Genomic DNA, 13,199 nt, shown 5'->3' with positions numbered 1-13,199 from the left:
GGACTAACCTATTAACCGGAGGCCCAGCCCAGAATTGTTGTTTTTTTGCCTATTTCAGTGTTTTAGATAAACGGAATATCAAACGGAGTCCAAACGGAATAAAATCTTCGGGAACGTGATTTTCTCATCGAACGTGATGCAGGAGACTTGGACCCTGCTCCAAGGAACAAAAGAGGCAGTCACGAGGGTGGGGGGCGCCCCGCTAGGGCGCGCCCCTGCCTCGTGGGCCCCTCGTTGCTCCTCCGGCGTACTTCTTCCTCCTATATATACCCACGTACCCCCAAACTATCAGAACAGGAGCCAAAAACCTAATTCCACCGCCGCAACTTTTTGTATCCATGAGATCCCATCTCGGGGCCTGTTCCGGAGCTCCGCCGGAAGAAGGCCGTCATCACGGAGGGCTTCTACATCATCATAGCCTCTCCGATGAAGTGTGAGTAGTTTACCTCAGACCTTCGGGTCCATAGTTAGTAGCTAGATGGCTTCTTCTCTCTCTTTGAATCTCAATACAAAGTTCTCCCCCTCTCTTGTGGAGATCTATTCGATGTAATCTTCTTTTGCGGTGTGTTTGTTGAGACCGATGAATTGTGGGTTTATGACCAAGTCTATCTATGAATAATATTTGAATCTTCTCTGAATTCTTTTATGTATGATTGGTTATCTTTGCAAGTCTGTTCGAATTATCCGTTTGGTTTGGCCAACTAGATTGGTAGTTCTTGCCATGGGAGAAGTGCTTAGCTTTGGGTTCGATCTTGCGGTGTCCTTACCCAGTGACAGAAGGGGCAGCAAGGCACGTATTGTATTGTTGCCATCGAGGATAACAAGATGGGGTTTATTTCATATTGCATGAATTTATCTCTCTACATCATGTCATCTTGCTTAAGGTGTTACTCTGTTTTTAACTTAATACTCTAGGTGCATGCTGGATAGCGGTCGATGAGTGGAGTAATAGTAGTAGATGCAGAATCGTTCGATCTACTTATCACGGACGTGATGCCTATATACATGATCATGCCTAGATATTCTCATAACTATGCTCAATTCTATCAATTGCTCAGCGGTAATTTGTTCACCCATCGTACAATACTTATGCTCTTGAGAGAAGCCACTAGTGAAACCTATGGCCCCCGGGTCTATTCTCATCATATCAATCTCCATTACTTTAATCTTGCTTTGCTTTTTTACTTTGCTTTTACTTTTTACTTTGCATCTTTATACCAAAAATACCAAAAATATTATATCTATCAGATCTCACTCTCGTAAGTGACCGTGAAGGGCTTGACAACCCCTAATCGCGTTGGTTGCAAGTAGCTATCGCTTTGTGCAGGTACAAGGGACTTGAGCGTGGGCTCCTACTGGATTGATACATTGGTTCTCAAAAACTGAGGGAAATACTTATGCTACTCTGTTGCATCATCCCTTCCTCTTCGGGGAAAACCAACGCAAGCTCAAGACATAGCAAGAAGGATTTCTGGCGCCGTTGCCGGGGAGGTTAGCGCTTGAAGGTATATCTTTAGATCTTGCAATCGAGTCTTTTAGTTTCTTGTTTTATCACTAGTTTAGTCTATAAAAGAAAACTATAAAAAATGGAATTGAGTTTGTCTCATACGCTTCACCTTTTTAATATCTTTCGTGAGTATGATGGAAAGGATAAGTGTGCTCAAGTGCTAGAAGAAGAAATCTATAAAATGTTTGGCACTAAATATTTGAATGATGAGCATGATTGCAATGTTGTTAGTGCGAATTCTTTGAATATCCATGATACTAATCATGATTGCACTAGTTATGATGAAAATATCTCCTATAAACATGCAATTTTTTTGGAGTGCATTGGGTTTGTAAGTACACACCAAATAGGGAATATAGATATTGCAAGAGGCGTAAGTACTTAGAAACTAAATTGTTGCAAGAAGAGCTAGATGAATGTGCTAAAAATTTAATTTTTCTTAGCCCTACTTGTGAACTTTGCAATGAACATGATCATTTTAGTACCCAATGCAAATTGTTTCATGATCGTATCGTGTCCAAAAATTGTGATGACTTGATTTTCCTTGCACATCATAATGAACTTAGTTTGCTCTTGGGTTATGAAGAAATTAAACATATAACTAAGGATATTACAAAATTTTCCCTTGATAAAGTTCTTCATTTTGATCTAGAGAAAATTTATATGTATTGTGCGGTGAATTGCATTGAAAATCCTTATATTGCCAACTACATAAAGAAAAGAAAACAAATAGAAGATGAAGAGAATACTAATGAAAGGGAAGAGACTTCCCAATATCCTCCTATTATTCTTATGATGAATCGGGTAACGAGGAGGAGCCTCCTATTCAACCAATCTCATTAATAAGGAGCTCCAAAAAGAGGATTGAACCCACACATGATGTGGTGAAGAAGAATAAAAGAAAAGGGAAGAGAGGTAAAAAGATATCTCTCCCAAATAGCGCTGCTCCTATTACTATTGTGCCTCATGAAAATATAATTGTGGAAGATAAATATACTTCTTATGATCTTGAAAATCTTTTTGGCACTTGCTTGGAAGAATATGATAATTGTTATACTATTGGTGCTATCCATACTATTAATGATGAGAGTGATTATGCTTATGATATGAAAAGGCCCAAGCTTGGGGATGCTATGTTTGATGAAGATGATGTTTTTGAGAATATATTTGCTGCAATTAATGTTTGTCCCAAGCTTGCGGATGCTATGATTAATGAAGATGATATTTTTAGTCTCTCAAGTTTTGATATGCAAGTTTATAATGATGATAGCATGCCTCCTACTTATGATGATTATTATGATGATACTTATGGTACAAAAAGTAGTGATTATATTTATAAAACTTGTCATGATTATGATTACCCCTTCTTTGAACATTACTCTTTTAATGTGTAAACAATTTATAGTATCCAAGTCTCTTATGATACTCCCACTGTCCCGAATGAGAAGAATCTTGCTTATGTGGAGAGTAATAAAATTTCTATGCTTGTAGATCATGAAAAGAATGATTTAGGTGCTGGTTATATTGTTGAGTTCTCATGATGCTACTGAAAATTATTATGAGGTAGGAATATATGCTTGTAGGAATTGCAATAATATCAAGTTTCCTCTCTATGTGCTTAAAGTTTTGAAGCTATGCTTGTTTTACCTTCCTATGCAAGTTGATTCTTGTTCCCACAAGTTGTTTGCTCAGAAAATCCCCATGCATAGGAAGAGGGTTAGACTTAAATGTGCTTGTCATATGCTTCATGATGCTCTTGTTATGTTTCAATTCTTATCTTTTATGTGAGCATCATTGAAATCATCATGCCTAGCTAGGGGCGTTAAACGATACCGCTTGTTGGGAGGCAACCCAATTTTATTTTTGTTCCTTGCTTTTTGTTCCTGTTTAGTAATAAATAATTCATCTAGCATCTGTTTATATGTGGTTTTATGCTTTTAGTTAGTGTTTGTGCCAAGTAGAACCTTTGGGAAGACTTGGGGGAAGTCTTGTTGATCATGCTGTAAAAAACAGAAACATTAGCGCTCACGAGAATTGCTGCCATTTTTATTTGGGGAGTGATATTTAGTTAATTCTTTTTTCAGATGATTAATAGATAAATTCCTCAGGTCCCGCAATTTATTTGAGAATTTTATGAGTTCCATAAGTATACGTTTGATCCATATTACTACAGACTGTTATGTTTTTGACAGATTCTGTTTTTCATGTGTTGTTTACTTATTTTGATGAATCTATGGTAGTAAAATAGTTTATAAACCATAGAGAAGGTGGAATACAGTAGATATTACACCAATATGAATTTAGAATGAGTTCATTACAGTACCTTATGATGGTGATTTATTTTCTTATACTAACGGAGCTTATGAGTTTTCTGTTAAGTTTTGTGTTGTGAAGTTTTCAAGTTTTGGGTAAGGATTCGACGGACTATGGAATAAGGAGTGGCAAGAGCCTAAGCTTGGGGATTCCCAAGGCACCCCAAGGTAATATTCAAGGATAGCCAAGAGCCAAAGCTTGGGGATGCCCCGGAAGGCATCCCCTCTTTCGTCTTCGTTCATCGGTAACTTTACTTGGAGCTATATTTTTATTCACCACATGATATGTGTTTTGCTTGGTGCGTCAATTTATTTTGTTAGGATTTGAATGCTGTTATTTAGAACAATGTTTTGTATCTTTTATTTCAATAAAAGTGGCATTGATAGCCTTTACTATGCCTATGTTACAAGTATACATGTTGCTGTTTGAAAACAGAAAGTTTACTGCTGTTGCAATAATTCCCTAGAAAAGTCAGAATGTGATAAAATGTTGAAACCTTTTGCATATTAATATCTGATAAATTTACTACAGTGTGAATTTTCTATCATAACTTTTGGAGCTAGGGAAGTATGGATGTTGCTGCATTCTTTACAGACTGTCCTGTTTAGGCAGATTGCTGTTATGTTTGCATTGTTTGCATATGTTTGCTTCTTTAATGATTCTATTTGAGGATAGGACTATTAAATATGCAGAGGCATTTAGTATGCAATGTTGAATAATATTCATAGTGATTTGCTACAGTAGAGTCTGATAAGGTTTTTGCAATGGTTTATACTAAATTATCTCACGAGTCCTTGTTGAGTTTTGTGTGGATGAAGCTTTTGAGATTTAGGGAGACCTTGATATGAGAGGAATTAAGGAGACACAAAAGCTCAAGCTTGGGGATGCCCGAGGCACCCCAAGATAATATTTCAAGAAGTCTCAAGCATCTAAGCTTGGGGATGCCCCGGTTGGCATCCCACCTTTCTTCTTCAACAACTATCGGTTAGTTTCGGTTGATCCTAAGTTTTTGCTTCTTCACATGATGTCTGCCGTTCTTAGAATGTCATTTTATTTTGCTTTGCTTGCTGCTTGAATAAAATACCAAGATCTGAAATTATTAAATGTTAGAGAGTCTTCACATAGTTGCATAATTATTCGACTACTCATTGATCTTCACTTATATCTTTCGGAGTAGTTTGTCATTTGCTCTAGTGCTTCACTTATATCTTTTAGAGCATGGTGGTAGTTTTATTTTGAAGAAATAGATGAACTCTCATGATTCACTTAGATTATTTTGAGAGTCTTAAATAGCATGGTAATTTGCTTAATTCTAATATGCTAGGTATCCAAGATTAGTAAAATTTTCTTATGAGTGTTTTGAATACTAAGAGAAGTTTGATGCTTGATGATTGTTTTGAGATATGGATGTAATAATATCAAAGTCGTGCTAGTTGAGTAGTTGTGAATTTGAGAAATTCTTCTGTTGAAGTTTGCAAGTCCGGTAGCATGCACGTATGGTGAACATTGTGTAACAAATTTGAAACATGAGGTGTTATTTGATTGTCCTCCTTATGAGTGGCGGTCAGGGACGAGCGATGGTCTTTTCCTACCAATCTATCCCCCTAGGAGCATGCGCGTAGTGCCGAGGTTTTTGATGACTTGTAGACTTCTGCAATAAGTACGTGAGTTCTTTATGACTAATGTTGAGTCCATGGATTATACACACTCTCACCCTTCCATCCTTGCTAGCCTCTTCGGTACCGTGCATTGCCCTTTCTCACATTGAGAGTTGGTGCAAACTTCGCCGGTGCATCCAAACCCCGTGATATGATACACACTTTCACACATAAACCTCCTTATATCTTCCTCAAAACAGCCACCATACCTACCTATTATGGCATTTCCATAGCAATTTCGAGATATATTGCCATGCAACTTTCCACCATCCAGTTTATCATGACACATTCATCATTGTCATATTGCATATCCCGGTACACCGCCGGATGCATCCACATAGAGTCATATTTTGTTCTAAGTATCGAGTTGTAATTGTTGAGTTATAAGAAAAATAAAAGTGTGATGATCATAATTATTAGAGCATTGTCCCAGTGAGGAAAGAATGATGGAGACTTTGATTCCCCCATAAGTCGGGATGAGACTCCGGACGAAAAATAAAATAATAATAAAAAAGCGGCCAAAGAAGCCCAAATAAAAAGAGGCCATAAAAAAAGAAAAGGCCCAAATAAAAAAACATATGAGAGAAAAAGAGAGAAGGGACAATGTTACTATCCTTTTACCACACTTGTGCTTCAAAGTAGCACCATGATCTTCATAGTAGAGAGTCTCTCATGTTATCACTTTCATATACTAGTGGGAATTTTACATTATAGAACTTGGCTTGTATATTCCAATGATGGGCTTCCTCAAAATTGCCCTAGGTCTTCATGAGCAAGCAAGTTGGATGCACACCCACTTAGTTTCTTTTTGAGCTTTCATATACTTATAGCTCTAGTGCATCCGTTGCATGGCAATCCCTACCCACTCACATTGATATCTATTGATGGGCATCTCCATAGCCCGTTGATACGCCTAGTTGATGTGAGACCATCTTCTCCTTTTTGTCTTCTCCACAACCACCATTCTATTCCACCTATAGTGCTATATCCATGGCTCACGCTCATGTATTGCGTGAAGATTGAAAAAGTTCTGAAAAATTTAAGAGTATGAAACAATTGCTTGGCTTGTCATCGGGGTTGTGCATGATTTAAATGCTTTGTGTGGTGAAAATGGAGCATAGCCAGACTATATGATTTTGTAGGGATAACTTTCTTTGGCCATGTTATTTTGAGAAGACATAATTGCTTTGTTAGTATGCTTGAAGTATTATTATTTTTTATGTCAATATAAACTTTTGTCTTGAATCTTTCTAATCTGAATATTCATACCACAATTAAGAATATTTACATTGAAATTATGCCAAGTAGCACTCCACATCAAAAATTCTCTTTTTATCATTTACCTACTCGAGGACAAGCAGGAATTAAGCTTGGGGATGCCTGATACGTCTCCAACGTATCTATAATTTTTGATTGCTCCATGCTATATTATGTACTATTTTGGAATATATTGGGCTTTATTTTCCACTTTTATATTATTTTTGGGACTAACCTATTAACCGGAGGCCCAGCCCAGAATTGTTGGTTTTTTGCCTATTTCAGTGTTTCAGATAAACGGAATATCAAACGGAGTCCAAACGGAATAAAATCTTCGGGAACGTGATTTTCTCACCGAACGTGATCCAGGAGATTTGGACCTTGCTCCAAGGAACAAAAGAGGCAGTCACGAGAGTGGGTGGCGCCCCCCCTAGGGTGCGCCCCCTGCCTTGTGGGCCCCTCGTTGCTCCTCCGGCGTACTTCTTCCTCCTATATATACCCACGTACCCCCAAACTATCAGAACAGGAGCCAAAAACCTAATTCCACCGCCGCAACTTTCTGTATCCACGAGATCCCATCTCGGGGCCTGTTCCGGAGCTCCGCCGGAAGAGGGCCGTCATCACGGAGGGCTTCTACATCATAATAGCCTCTCCGATGAAGTGTGAGTAGTTTACCTCGGACCTTCGGGTCCATAGTTAGTAGCTAGATGGCTTCTTCTCTCTCTTTGAATCTCAATACAAAGTTCTCCCCCTCTCTTGTGGAGATCTATTCGATGTAATCTTCTTTTGCGGTGTGTTTGTTGAGACCGATGAATTGTGGGTTTATGATCAAGTCTATCTATGAATAATATTTGAATCTTCTCTGAATTCTTTTATGTATGATTGGTTATCTTTGCAAATCTCTTCGAATTATCCGTTTGGTCTGGCCAACTAGATGATTGGTAGTTCTTGCCATGGGAGAAGTGCTTAGCTTTGGGTTCGATCTTGCGGTGTCCTTACCCAGTGACAGAATGGGCAGCAAGGCACATATTGTATCGTTGCTGTCACGCCCTTGAGGCGGCTATATCTCCCACGTGTTGAAGCACGACTTAGAGGCATAACCGCATTGAAAGCAATGTCGCAAGTGAGGTAATCTTCACACAACCCATGTAATACATAAGGGAAAGAGATACATAGTTGGCTTACAATCGCCACTTCACACAATTACATGAATAAAGCATTACAACATCCAAATACAATCAAGGTCCGTCTATGGCACCAAAATAAAAGAAGAACCCCAAATGCGACAAGGTCCCCGATCGACCCCAACTGGGCTCCACTACTGATCAACTAGAATGAAACAACACAAAGGACAAGATCTTCATCGAGCTCCTCCTGAGCTTGGTTGCGTCCTCTGCACGGACTCATCGGCACCTGCAAGCTGGTTTTGGAAGTACCAGAGATAATGTTTCTACACAACAATGGAACAAAATAACAGTTACTTAGTTCCAAAATAAATCCTGAAGGGAGACATAGAGGCATAATGCCGACGGCTTGAGCGGCGATCCCAGCGCCATTCCCGACGCGCATCACGACTTCATTCTTTGCCAGCTTGCGCACACTCTGAAGCCCCTGTATCAAGTTGCAAATGTAAGCAACCGATCCGGTATCAAATACCCAAGACTTAGAATTTTCGCAAGCAAGCAAAACGTCAATGACATTAACTCGTATAATAGTTATACCTTTCTTCTTATCTGCCATGTATATCCTGCAGTTCCTCTTCCAGTGTCCAGTGCCTTTGCAGTGAAAACACATAGTTTCAGCCTTGGCTCCGCCCTTAGGCTTGCCTTTCCTTTTGAAACTGGCAGTTTTGTTTACCAGCAACTTTTGCTGATTCTGCAGTCCTATCTCATTTGATTTGAGCATCGCTTCATAAAGCGAGGTAAGGATCAAATCATTACCATGTGTCTTTGGAAAATTAATTCCCTGTTCAGCCATACTATCATAATAGTTTGCTAGTTTGACACCTTGTTCGTTTACTAGAGATTCCTTATGTATATTGCATTCTTCCATGGTTTCAGTCATCTCATGAACTTCAGCTGAATCATGTTTGTGATACAGAACATTTAGTGCCTCGATCATCTCGAAGGTACTAAGTCGTTCATAACGTTTCTGTAGCACATGATCCATGCAAGATAACATAAGTTCTTTAACAACACCGAAATCATCCTTTCGTGAGTCAAACACGTGGATGATATCCTGAGCCATTTCTGGCGTAGGGGAATCACTTAGAGGTTGATCAAGCACATAGTATTTCTTAGCTTCCTTGAGGACAATCCTCAGGTTACGGGCCCAGTCCGCATAGTTGTTTCCAGTCGCAGCTAACTTCTCTTTCTCTAACATCGGGCCTAAGTTGAACGCGGTGTTGCGAGCCATTTGATCTACAACAGAAAACACAAGTTTCACTTAGACTTTGTTTATAATGAAATTGCACTAGTGAATAAATAAATTTATTCTAAAGTGCGCTCCCACTCAAATCGATATCTCTCAAAATTGATTATGAGTGACACAAGACCCGCATATCCATTCAACGCCATTGGACGAGATGAACACTGATGGCGTGAAATTCAATTGGTAGGCAAACTTGCCGATCATATCTCTATGTGACTCTTGTTCATCTTTCGATGGGCGTGTTCCGAGCTTAGGGAGATCCTTCCAGAACGTCAAGACAACCAAGTGATCTTGCTGCGAGGTCTCAACTCACCCGCCTCACACTTCCCTAATCGTTCGTACCCAGGGAGATCCTGCGATACCCCGAAAAGTTAGGTGCCGTGACAGTGCTACACTTGGGAGAACACTAACTACTTGATATTTTTTGAGAGATCACCCTAATAAAAGAGACTACCGTGCAATCAAGAAGGGTGCATTAAGAGGGATAAACATCTCAGGCAATTCATAATAGCATGATATGGTATAGCCTCTTCTGACGGAGAAGTCAAGTATTTCTTCGTCTTCGGCATTCGCATCGGTGTTCACCTTCGCGAAGATTGCCACCACCTTGTCGATGCACCAGATAATATCTCTATCTCCATAGCGGATAAAATAAATTCATTACTTAAGGTTGACACGCAAGTCATTAAAGTGCAATCATATGGCTCCAGCCATCATGTCGAATCATGACACGCAGGTCATGTTAATTACATCATATAGTCATCTCATACATAATCAAATTGAATATGAGCATTGCTATACCACATCACATGCACATCCTGCAAAACCAAGTTAGACACCTCTAATCGGTTTATGCAAATTTTATTTTACGTGGCTTCTAAGGTTTTGACTTAAACCGCAGCTACCAACGTTTTATCATCAAGTATGATTATTCAAGTTGCTAGATTAACATCTTGGGGTGTATGAAACACGAGATAATTAAATCTCGAGCCCCATACTAAACTTCATCATACGCATGACCCCTGTGCAGATCATATCTACAATGCCCTTTCATATGCGAATTCCATATTTCTTTTGACTACGGCAGAACCCAAAGAACTGATAGCACTTCCATGATCAATCAGGATCACGGATTGCCAGAACTTTGTCAAATTCCACCATGCTGTCTCGAGCTTGAGCAAACGCAATTTCTAGGGAAGCAACAAGAACGTCGGGTAACAGATTTCATCTGTCACCCGCATAAATAATTTTCAGCAATAGATCTCATCTACTCTAAAATTATATTATGCAATACCCATACATCTCCATGTATTCTAGATCGTAACCTGCATTTATGCATAGCATGGCTCTTGATGCCACTGTTGGGGAATGCGACAGAAAACAAATCAGTTCGATATAGCGAGCACGCCCAGGACCACTATGGAGACTGCATACAAGGTTTGATCTGTTCCGTACCGACTCGAAGCGCAGCGGAAGAAGAGTCGGTGGAGATTGTTGGTGCAGATCCCCGCAGCTAGGATTTACAACCTCCCAACCGCGAGGATGTACTCCCTCGCCGGACAGGCCTTCGGGAGGCGGTCGGGCAGTCCCCCGGACAATGTCGCGGACAGCCCTTCGGGAGGACCCTCAAAACTCGAACGGAAACTCGGACAGCCCTTCGGGAGGACACTCGAACAGCCCCTCGGGCAAAAGACAGAAACTAAGACCTCTCTACGGGGTTGCACACATACGGTGTCAGCTATCCGGCAGGGCTTCGCCATCCAGAACTAGTTCCTGCCGGAACCCAGACAGCCTTACGACTCTAGGAAACTCTTTTCATGGGAGGGAGAGAAGAAGCCAGATAATGCATGTCATGTGTATGAGAGCAAGGGATGATGATAATGGCAGCCCCTTCTCCTCCTTTTATAGGCCAAGGCAAGGGGTGGGGTGGTGGAGGAAATACCAAAACACCCATGCTACATGTCCCACATGAAGGGTGAAATGGTAACTCAAGTGGGGCACCAAGGGGACACCATGGAGGCACCCCCTTGGCCAGCCACAACCTTGACCCCTCCCATGAGGGGGGCAACAAGCCACCAACACGTCTCCTAGAAACATGGGTGCTCCCTAGACAAAAAGCCACCAAACATGTAACCCCTGATTCGTGGGATCTTGTCCCCTCGTGCTGAGACAAGATGTTTTCCGCGAAACATTTTTTTCTGAAAAATTCCGGAAGGTCCTAGAACATTTCCGGCACCCTCTAAAATTATTCTGGGCATGATCCGAAACATTTCCGGTGTGGTGATTTTTATCAGCGAAAAGCAACAACGGCGGTTACGGCAGCTCCGGAACATTTTCGGTTTTTTCTCTCTGAAAATTCCCAAAAGTTCCCAGACCAATTCTGGGGCCCTCTAAGAATTTCCAGGCGAGTGCCGAAACCATTTTGACCTAATAATATATTCTGAAACAACTTTTCCGTTTTACCGAAACTCTTTCGGTGTTATCTCTCCGGAACTCTTCCGTTGTCTCCGAAACTTTTCCGATGACTTTCTCTCAGACTCCCTGTCTAGTATACAGTAGATAGATGACCCTTAAGCGTGTGACCCTATAGGTTCGGTGAAGTATAGACATGACCTGGAACCCCTTCCGATCAATGATCAACATCGGAGCCGTGGATACCCATATTGACCCCTATACCCACACGAATGAAATATTCGAGTGAACCTCCAGTTGTTGTGAGCTATTCCTGATGCTTCGCGATATGTCACAAATACCCGAGGTGAGATTTATTGCATTCCCGTGGGCCAACATTTTGTCCACCATGCAAGTTACCTCGTTACCGGTTTTGTTCTCTTTCCTCGTTTCCGTGTTCCGACATCCCAGTGATCAAATCAGAAGGTATCTGGCCAGACGATGATGGATACCGTTACACCAAGAGGGCCCTTGTATATCTCTCCATCATCGAGGGAGCAAATCCCAATCTTGAGCTATCTCGTTACTTTCCATACTTTTACATGAACCCGTAAGCCGCCGTAATAGCCACCCAGTTACGGATGACGTTTAACAAACCCCAAAGTTCACGAAGAAAGTACAGAGAAACTCGATACTCTCATGGTCTAAGGAATTATGCAAACATTAACTTCCCTGTGTTATTAACCATTAACTTGTGACGAAAGTATCTCATAGCATAACATCATATTGGGTCGATTCAACACATGTGTTCTACTAACAATTGTGCCCTCAAAATTGCCGGCATAGCCATGCCCATGATCAGGAAAACAGGATCATCATGCAATACTTGAGCCAGTCATAGAGGCTTGACTAGGAATACACTTTACCGTTTATTATCCCACACGTGCACATGAGTTTCCCTCCAAGCCTCGTTTTATTTGCAGACTCGAGAATCATTGCATTTATAGCATGGAACATAAACCTTCATTACAAACTCGGAGATACAAAATAACTGTTATTACTGCCTCTAGGGCATATCTCCTACATTCTCCTCCATCTTGCACCTATAGAACTTATTGGAGACTTCATATCTCTCAATCCGGACATTTGCTTGAAATATTAACTTCAACTCCTGGAACATCTCATATGCTCCATGACGTTCAAAACATCGTTGAAGTACCGGTTCTAAGCCGTAAAGCATGGCACACTGAACTATCAAGTAGTCATCAGCTGTGCTCTGCCAGGTGTTCACAACATCTGGCGTTGCTCCTGCAGCAGGTTTGTCACCTAGCGGTACTTCCAGGACGTAATTCTTCTGTGCAGCAATGAGGATATATAATCCTCAAGTTACGGACCCAGTCCATGTAGTTGCTACCATCATCTTTCAACTTAGCATTGTCTAGGAACGCATTAAAATTCAACGGAACAACAGCACGGGCCATCTATCTACATCAACATAGACATGCAAAATACTATTAGGTACTAAGTTCATGATAATTTAAAGTTCAATTAATCAAATTACTTAAGAACTCCCACTTAGATAGACATCTCTTTAATCATCTAAGTGATCACGTGATCCATATCAACTAAACCATGTCCGATCA

This window comes from Triticum dicoccoides, chromosome 1A (genome assembly GCF_002162155.2).
Source record: "Triticum dicoccoides isolate Atlit2015 ecotype Zavitan chromosome 1A, WEW_v2.0, whole genome shotgun sequence".
In the NCBI taxonomy this organism is placed as follows: Eukaryota; Viridiplantae; Streptophyta; class Magnoliopsida; order Poales; family Poaceae; genus Triticum; species Triticum dicoccoides.
This window is presented reverse-complemented; position numbering follows the sequence as displayed.